This window comes from Pteropus medius, unplaced genomic scaffold (assembly GCF_902729225.1).
Source record: "Pteropus medius unplaced genomic scaffold, Ma_sr-lr_union100, whole genome shotgun sequence".
Taxonomy (NCBI): domain Eukaryota; kingdom Metazoa; phylum Chordata; class Mammalia; order Chiroptera; family Pteropodidae; genus Pteropus; species Pteropus medius.
Window position 1 is genome coordinate 7,485,728 of NW_024340698.1, and position 9,124 is coordinate 7,494,851.

Consider the following 9,124-nt stretch of genomic DNA (forward strand, 5'->3'; position numbering starts at 1 on the left):
AGGAGCTTTGCTTATTAGTACATAGAAACAGACACAGAAAGGCAGCCAAAATGGGAAGGCAAAGAAGCAGAAACCATATGAGAGAACAGAACAGAGATCCAGAAATAATGGAGTCAAGCAATCTAACAGATGCAAAGTTCAAAACACTGGTTATAAAGATGCTCGATAAACTTAGGGGAAGAGTAAATGAACTCAGTGAGAACTTTAACAAAGAAGAAAAAAAATATGGAAATGGAAATTATAGAAGAGAATCAGTCAGAAATGAAGAACACATTATCTGAAATGAAGAGTATATTAGAGGGAATGAACAGAGTGGGTAATGAAGAGGATAGAATGGCCTCTATAGAGGATAGGGAAGCCAAGGACACTCAATCAGAATGGCAAGAAAAAAGAAGCCAAGGCTATAATAATTTAAGGAGCCTATGGGTCACTGCTAAATGTAAAAATATCCATGTCATAGGGGTACCTGAAGGAAAACAAGAAGTTGAAGAGCTATTTGAAGAAATAATGATGGAAAAATTCCCTTACCTGGTGAAGGAAATAGACATACAACCCCAGGAATCTCAGGGAGTCCGAAGAAAGAGGAACCCAAAGAGGCCCACACCAAGACACATCATCATTAAAATGCTAAAGGTTAAATACAAAGAGAGAATCTTAAAAACAGCAAGAGAAAAGCAGTTACCTACAAGGAAGCACCCATAAGACTGGAAGCTAATTTCTCAAAAGAAACTATGCAAGACAGAAGGTCTTGGCACAAAATATTCAACGTGATGAAAACTCAGGATCTTCAACCAAGAATACTTTAATCCAGCAAAGCTATCATTTAAAGTGGAAGGACAGATAAAGAGCTTCTCAGACACAAATAAGCTAAAGGAATTTATCAACACCAAGCCAGAATTACAGGAAATGTTGGAGGGACTTCTTTAAGAAGAAAAAAAAAAAAACATGTATCAAAAACAGGAATAAAGAATGGTGGTAACTACATTCCTATCAACAGGTACCTCAAACAGAAAAGAATTATGTGCTCCAACCAAAAGATAGAGTGGCCAAATGGATTAGAAAGAAAACAAAACTTCTACATATGTTGTCTACAAGAGACTCACTTCAGATTAGAAGACACGCATAGTGTAAAAGGAAAGGAATGGAAAAAGATATTGCCTTGAGCATAAACCTAAAAGCAACAAATGAACAGGATAAACAGAGACTCATGGATATGGACTATAGACTAGTGGTTACCAGAGGTATGGGGTAGGGGGAGTGGGATGGGTAAAGGAGGTCAAATATGCGGTGACAGAAAGAAATCTAACTATGGGAGGTAAATACACAGTATAAATATATATATGTCTTACTGTTAAAGTGTACAGCTGAAACTTACTGGATTTTGTTAACCAATGTCACTAAAAAAAAAAAGATATTGCCTTGATGGACCTAGAGGGTATTGTGCCAAATGGAATAAGTCAGATGAAGGCAAATATCACATGATTTCACGTACATGTGGAATATAAAGAATAAATAAACAACAACAAAAATGGAAATAAACTCAGATAAAGAGAATGAGTTTGAGGAAGTTATTAGGATGGGAGAGGTGTGGGGGGGAGAAGTAAAAAAGGCAAAGAGATTTAACAGTACAAATGGATAGTTACAAAACAGGCATGGAAATATAAAGTGTAAAATAAGGAAAATAGTCAACAGTGTTGTACAAATATGTAAGGGAGAAGAAGGGTACTAGATTTAGTGGGGGTAACTACTTCATGAGTTATGTGGATATCTGTTGTACAACTGAAACTAATGTCGTATGCCAACTATCATTGAAAAACAAAAACATTGAATTGCACAATATAAATATGAGCAACTAATCATCTATTCTATTTTAATAAAGCCAGAAAAACAAAAATACAAAAGAAAAAAAAAGAAAACTTCAGTCATGCTTATGAGATTCTACTTCTTTCTAAGGCAGGATCAATAACTTTTTATGAATTTTAAAATAAGGTTTGAAGCCTTTTAGGGATTAACCTTTAACCAGAAATCGTCTCATTACCCCATTTTTTAAAAAATCATTCTGCCTCGATGAACTCCAGCGAGAATTTAAGTTTCAGTTTTGGCATTTTGGAGCCAGATACCTTAGTTCCTTTATCTCTAAGGTCCTTTTTTGTTTTACAAATTTAATTTTCTATTTGTTACATACCTAAAGAGACTATAAATCTATAAATCATTTTTTAAAGTTGTAAACTGTGTGTGTCTATATGTGTGTATGTGTGTGTTTTCAGAAATGGATGAAGTACAGAAGAACACTTCCTTAAGCAGCAACAAATGTCTCAGGTTTTCCATATTCGAAACTTGTACCTCAGTGTTTAAAGATTCACCTCTTTATTTTCCTACACAATGATCTTGATCCACACTTTGACTTAGATGTTCAATACCAGAAATCTGCCATACTACACTAGAAACAGAGCCAGAAAATGGTAGTGACAGAGCTAGTTGGCTAGCTGCTCCCCCTCTTGGCCAGTTCTGGGATTTTTTTTTTGTTCGTTTGAAGTAAAACTGCTAATTAACAAAGCTGAATCAATTGTCTCATGAATATGCTAATCGGATATCAGTTCAGGGGGCTTTGAAAGAATTGCTTGGCGAAGGGAATAGAAGTAATAGAAGTGGGGCATAATCTGTGTTTTGGGACCGCAGCATAAAGACCCACCCCAAAATGTCACATCCCTCAATGTGAGAGACTAGTTGTTTTTAAAAGAAGCATCATCATGTCAAGCAACCCAAATAGATTAAGATTAGAGCTGCTGTGTTAGACATATTTCTGAACTACATAGTAAAAATGATGTAACAACTACAAAGATATATTATTGCTTAACAATTCCCTGGATCAAATTGTTTGCTAGATATTTTGCACCTTAAAATAACTCTTAAGGAAATAGAGATGTTGTCTGAAGCTAGTCTACTGGGAAAACTTTAATTTGTCATTTTAGGAGCAAATATAGCAACTTTGGATAGGAGGCAGAGCACACTAAATTGTCACCCTGATTCTGCTGTGACCTCGGGCAATTAACTAGTCTCAGTTTTCCCATCCATAAAATGAAGGGGTTGAGCTAGATACTCTCTAAAGACCCTTTCAGTTCTAAAAACTCTGTGAATCTTCTAAACATGTGACTAGACCAGCTGCTTTAGTGAAAGTTCTTACAAGATGTTAATTAGCCGTCTGTATGGTACCCTCTATTTTCCTCCTATCATTTGTGAACTCTCTGCTACTTGCACCAGGTCTTTGAAAACCTTCCCATGATCCTGAAGCTTGTTAACTTGAATAATAGTAGAAAATTTCTGAATTAGCTTAAAAGGCACATAAAAGAAATAATTGTCTGTTCCATCTGTCTGCACGGGCCAACTGTAAATCAGAGTGGCCACCCTTTCCTTAAAGCCCCCTTGTTTTCTCTCATTTCACAAAGGCAGAGCATGAAGCACTCGTTAGATTTAGCCAAATCTGTGTTTTAATCACTGACTGAAATTTTTCCATAGTTCATATTGGCCCTTCATTAGACCACTAGGAAAACCAGTATAGAGGCTCTGTGAGTTGAAGGCATTAGAATTCACATGCCTATGAAAGTAATGACCTCAGTGGGAGCAAGCTGGTCATTCACCTTAAAAGACAAATTTATCCAACTAAGCTTTATGGTCATTAGCTAAACTGAAATTTCTGGAATTTTACTAACTCCTGACCTTAACTATTTTCTAGCTACATGGTTTTATTATTGTCCTTTGCATGGCCATACTGACTTACTAAAGACCTCCTGAGATGTTTTCACATATTAAAAAGTCTTAAATGTGTCATAGAAATATACAATATACATGTAGGATTGAGTTTTAATCCTCACCTCAGATTTCATTCATTAAGATATATTTTTAAAAATTTGTTGCTTTTTAAAACCTCTGCTACAGTATAGTTGGCAACATTTCATAGGATGAGTAGCTAAGAAAGTACAGAAAAAGATAGGAGGCCTTCTGGCCTTCCAGCAAATGCAATGTTCATTCCAGATCATGCTAATGTTATTTGATTTAGTTGGAAAGCACTGTTATTCTTTCCCTTACAATTCTATTTTCTTTCCCTTCCATGTGAAGGAGACTAAAATCCCGGGTATTTTTTCTAATTCTTTTTATAATCTCTCTGTGATACTTGATGAGAATGAGCCACTGCCAGCTTACTGTAATCAAATCAAGAGCTCAGACAAAACACACACATTTCTGTATTGACAAAGGTTTTCTGCCTTTTGAGTTGTTATCTGAAGTGTGACCAATTGTGACTCTAGCTTTGGCTGTTTCATTGGATTGAAAATGCTTGTGCAGCTTCCAAGGAGCCCTGAGCACTTTCACTTTGGGCCTCTGCTATTAGCTTTGACTTCTTAAGAAGACATGGCATAAGCAAGAAGCAGCTGATCTATTTGGAGGCAAGTAAATAAATGGAAGAGCTTTGGTTGAATTGCTTTTATCTACTTTGTTGGTTCATTTCACTTTGAGCCTGGGAGTTGAGAACGTTGTTGTTCATCTCTGCCCACCTTCTTTCCATGTGTCTGTCTGTCCAGGCAAAGAAAAGGGCTTATTTGATCTAGCAATGAGACCAACTGATTGACTGAAAGAATTCCCAAGCCAGTCAGGCCTTTCTTGTTCATTGTCCCTGCCCATCTCCATCACTTCTCATTTGAAAGAATTAGCAAAAGTTGAAACTCTTGTAGTAATATGACTTAAATAGGGACGGTGCTACATAGGCATGCCTTTTCTGGAGGTCGGTTTGGTAATGTGTCAGAAATTTTGAATATGTTCATACTCTTTTATTTAGTAATTCTATGTATAGGTATTTATCTCAAGGAATGAAAGATTTGCATACAGATTTATGTACAGGGATGTTTATCACAGTGTTATTGATAATGACAACTAGGAAATTAGCCTAAATGTCCTATGATGATTACATCATGATCTGTCCCTATGGTGTCATAGTATGCAGTTCTTTAAAATGATGTTTCTGAAGAATTTTTAATCACATAGGAAATGCTAACCGTAGTGTTATGTGAGAACAGGATATAAATACAGCATGATCATAACCATGTGACAGTACATATCTTCATAGGAAAAAGACAGGAAGAAAATGCAGTAAACCATTTTTGCTCTTTTAACGGAGGGATTTGGGGTAATTTAGATTTTTTCATACTTTTCCATAGTTTTCAAAGTGCTATAATTTGAAAGTAATACTTTATTGGAAATTTAGTATTTTTTAATAAAAAATGTAAGAAGTGCTTTGGTGAGTTTTTGAAAAAATGTTTTTTTTCTTAAGTATCACAATGCTCACTGTAGACAAATTGGAAAAAGTAGAAAAATGCATTAAAGCCTCCAGCAATTCAGATGAATTAATAGAATGGAGGGAAATACAGTTATTTTTGAAAATATAAAGGTATTTCTTTTGACTATAAAATACCACTGAAAAATTTAGGTGAACAAAATTGAGAAATAATATTGAGAAAAATCATTCCTAGTCCCCAACGTTCAATCCATCACCACTTTATTTACCTACAGTGTTTTTGTTTTGTTTTGTTTTTTGTTTTTGCTGTGCAGGTACATACTACATACACACACACGTCTAATTTTCAATTGACTCAGCTTCCGATCCTTATAAAACTCTAGTTTACACTGCTCCTGGCTGAGTTCTTTCTTAGCCACCAACTGTCTTGTTTTTTGTTTGTTTGTTTGTTTGTTTGTTTGTTTTTAGGCGAGGCAACCCTTGGTTGACCTCACAGATTGCAAGGACCTTGTCGACTTACATTCCCTTATTTTATTTTATTTTTTATTTTTTACGCCTGCAGCACCTGGTCTTCTTAGGTGGTCTCCCATCCAAGTACTAATCAGGCCCGACCCTGCTTAGATTCCGAGATCAGACAGGATCAGGCTTGTTTAGGTGGCATAGCCATAATTAGCCATCAGTTGTCTTAAAATTGGCTTAAGGCATAATGATTATGAAGGGATGATTGCTAGGTGTCTCAGGCCTACACAGTTTTTCTTCTGCAGTTAAAGTCTGACTCTGATCCTGAATTCCAAATAATGGGGAGAAAAGTGGAGATGGGCATTGCAGCAATTAATAAACTTGCTATTGATGACTGTGGACCACGACCTGAATGTCTAGTTTGTGTTTTATTCTTCATTATAGAAGGAACTGTCATAGGAAGAAATGAACAAGCAGGATGTGAAAGCATTATACAAGAACATAGGAGAGCTGCTATTTGATAGAAGGAATAGATGCAAAGGTTCCCCCCACTTTTTTTCCTTATAGCAAATTATTATGGTTTGATTGATAGTGTACCTAATTGATGTGGATTTTATAATTTAAGTTATGTCTACTGTCCTTAATAGGAGGGCTTTTGGAAGCAAAAAACACAAGTAGAATAGTTTCATTTAGCAGGGCCAGTAAGAATAAGTCTAAGGAGAAATGTGTTTGAATTCTTTGACTTTTGTTCTGTTGACTTACATGGGTGATATAGATGGATATTTAAAACTTGCTATATAAAATGAAGGATTTTATAGATGCTTTAAAGATTTCTGGTGCATTCATAAAACCATGTGGCAAGCAAAGGTGAATTGGATGGAGGAAATTTGTCTTTCTAGAAATTTTCATTACAGTATGATTGAGGAGGAAGGTTAAATGCATGGTAAAACTGTGCTTTGATTTGAGCCATTAATAGCCACTCAGTACATACTTAAAAAATTGTACAGCCATTTGGAGAGAAAAAAATCCTCAGATTTTAACTTATATCAGTTTTATAGAATTTCTATGAATAATCCACTCAAATGATCTTTATATTTGCAATTTAGATGGCCACACTGAAGAGTCTTTAAAAATGTGAAGGAAAGGAAACCAATTTTCTGAATGATTTAAATGAATTAGAATTTAGTATATATGTAGCACCAACATAATTTCTTAAAGTATACATTAATATATATCACACACACACGCGTGTGTACGCACGCACACACATGCACACAACCTTCCTAGACAAAATTTGAGCCATGGGAAACAAATAAGATCCATGGTGGTGTTGGACAGAGTACATGCTGATTTGAAATCAGTCTTACTTTTCATTAGATCGTTTCTCTTATACCAATGTTTTAGTATTTAGCTCTTGACCAATGTTTTAGTGTTTCTTTGACCTGGGGCACTTTGAAGGCTAAAGGACGAATGTTGGTGTTTCATAGAGTTTTTAAATTAAAACTAAGCTCGATGTGCCACTCTGCCCCCACCCTTAAAACCAGTGCAGCTGTAGATGCCATTCATTAGAAATGCAGGTGAGTATTCATAAAAGCACAAGTCAAATAATTCTCAACATCTTGTTTCTACACTAAATGATGTGTGCCAATTTTATGAGCAATATAATAAAAATCCAATACTTACTTACAATAGGGTAACATGTCCTGATAAACCTATTATAAGTGGAAAATATGGTAAGTCAAAAATGCATTTAATACGCCTAACCTACCGAACATCATGGCTTAGCCTAGCCTATCTTAAACGTGCTCAGAACACTTACGTTTACCAAAAGTTGGGCAAAATCATTTTGCTACTGTTGCCCAGTGTAACAAGAGAGTATTGTACTATATTTCAAAATTCAAAATTCGAAGTACTGTTCTCCTGAATGCGTATTGCTTTCTCACCACTAAAGTCAATCAACAATAAATCATACCATCACCCCAGTCAGAGACTGGCTGTATAAGGAATGCCCTATGGTTGCCCTTGGAATCTGCTCTTTGGATCATGAAATATCAATAGCACTGGATTGATGCAAAGCTTGTATATTGAACTCAATTACCACAGTTTATTTTTCTAATGTGTGAAAGCTGTCTATGTGTGTAACACAGTGGACATGTAATAACACAACTCAGTGTGCCTTCTTTTATGTCCCTGATGAGTCAGCACCACTTAGCAAGGATGCTGGTGATTCAAGCAAGGTATGGGAGGTGGACCAGATGACTTTTCAGGTCTCTTCTCACCCTAAGACTTTCCAACTTGAATTCTAGAGAAGAGCCACCTACATCTTGACACTTAATTGTGAGACATTTCCACACAAGAAAATTCGTCCCCAGAACATCATAAAGAAATCACAACTGAGAATGCAATAAAAAAAATTTAAAACCCAATTCATTGGAAAGACATTTTCCCCTAATTAAAACATTAATGCTTATCTGAATGCTTCATATTTATTTAACATAGTCCCTGAGCTGGTGGTTATTGCTAGTCAAAGGTAAAATGGGAGAAGTTTCATTGGCTAGAGCAGTGAGTGGTTCTCAAACTTTAGGGTACGGCAGAGTCATAGATAGCTGGGCCCAACCTCCAGGGTTTCTGATTCCCCAATAAGTATAGGCTAAGGCACACGAACTTGGATTTCTAACATGTCTATCGTTGAGAACCACTTGGGATTTGGGAGAAAATCAGAGACCTTCCCAGGTACCTGATTTGAGTGATGCTTTTCATATGGTTCCCCTAGCTTCTCGTGTACTTTCTGGCCTTCATTAGTAAAAGTGCCAGGCTGTATGCTTGTATTGTAATGGGGATGAGGGTGTTGACTTGCCTGTTTTTACTCTTCAGAGGGAATCCACTCCCCTTTCTCTCTCTAAAGAAAGCCCAGGAAATAAAAGGCAAGTGGTAGAAAAGAAACTAAACAGAAAAGGAAAGGAGAGAACTCCCCCTCAGGAAAAAAAAAATCACACAAACAAATCACACATAGTTTGAAAAGCTGGAACCCAAAGAACTATAACTTTAGTCCCAAGCCACAAGAAACTACATAGTGATGAGGTAGGGGCATAGGTAAGGAATCTCTTGGAAACGAGGAAAGTCACACAAATTCCCTACAAAAGACTTCAGTGTTTTCAGTCCAGGTTTTGAGAAGCTATTTGGAATTTTCAGCCTCTGGTTTGCCCACCCAACATGATAAGAATGGTTTTGTTAACTCTACTGCATTTTGATCAGCTTCTAGCTTTGAAGGAGGCATCATGTTTTCTTTTCTGCTCCATGTTCACTTGGAGGCAATTTCTTATTTGATGTGGTCCTTATACTTTGCTTTGGTATTTATTACATTTCCTACTTAAAAAG

General features: G+C 36.2%; 1 pseudogene; it reads right to left on the reverse strand.

The window, feature by feature from the left end:
* Positions 1-5,840: 5,840 nt before the first annotated feature.
* LOC120613174 (uncharacterized) lies at positions 5,841-5,958 on the reverse strand (annotated as a pseudogene).
* Positions 5,959-9,124: the final 3,166 nt, after the last annotated feature.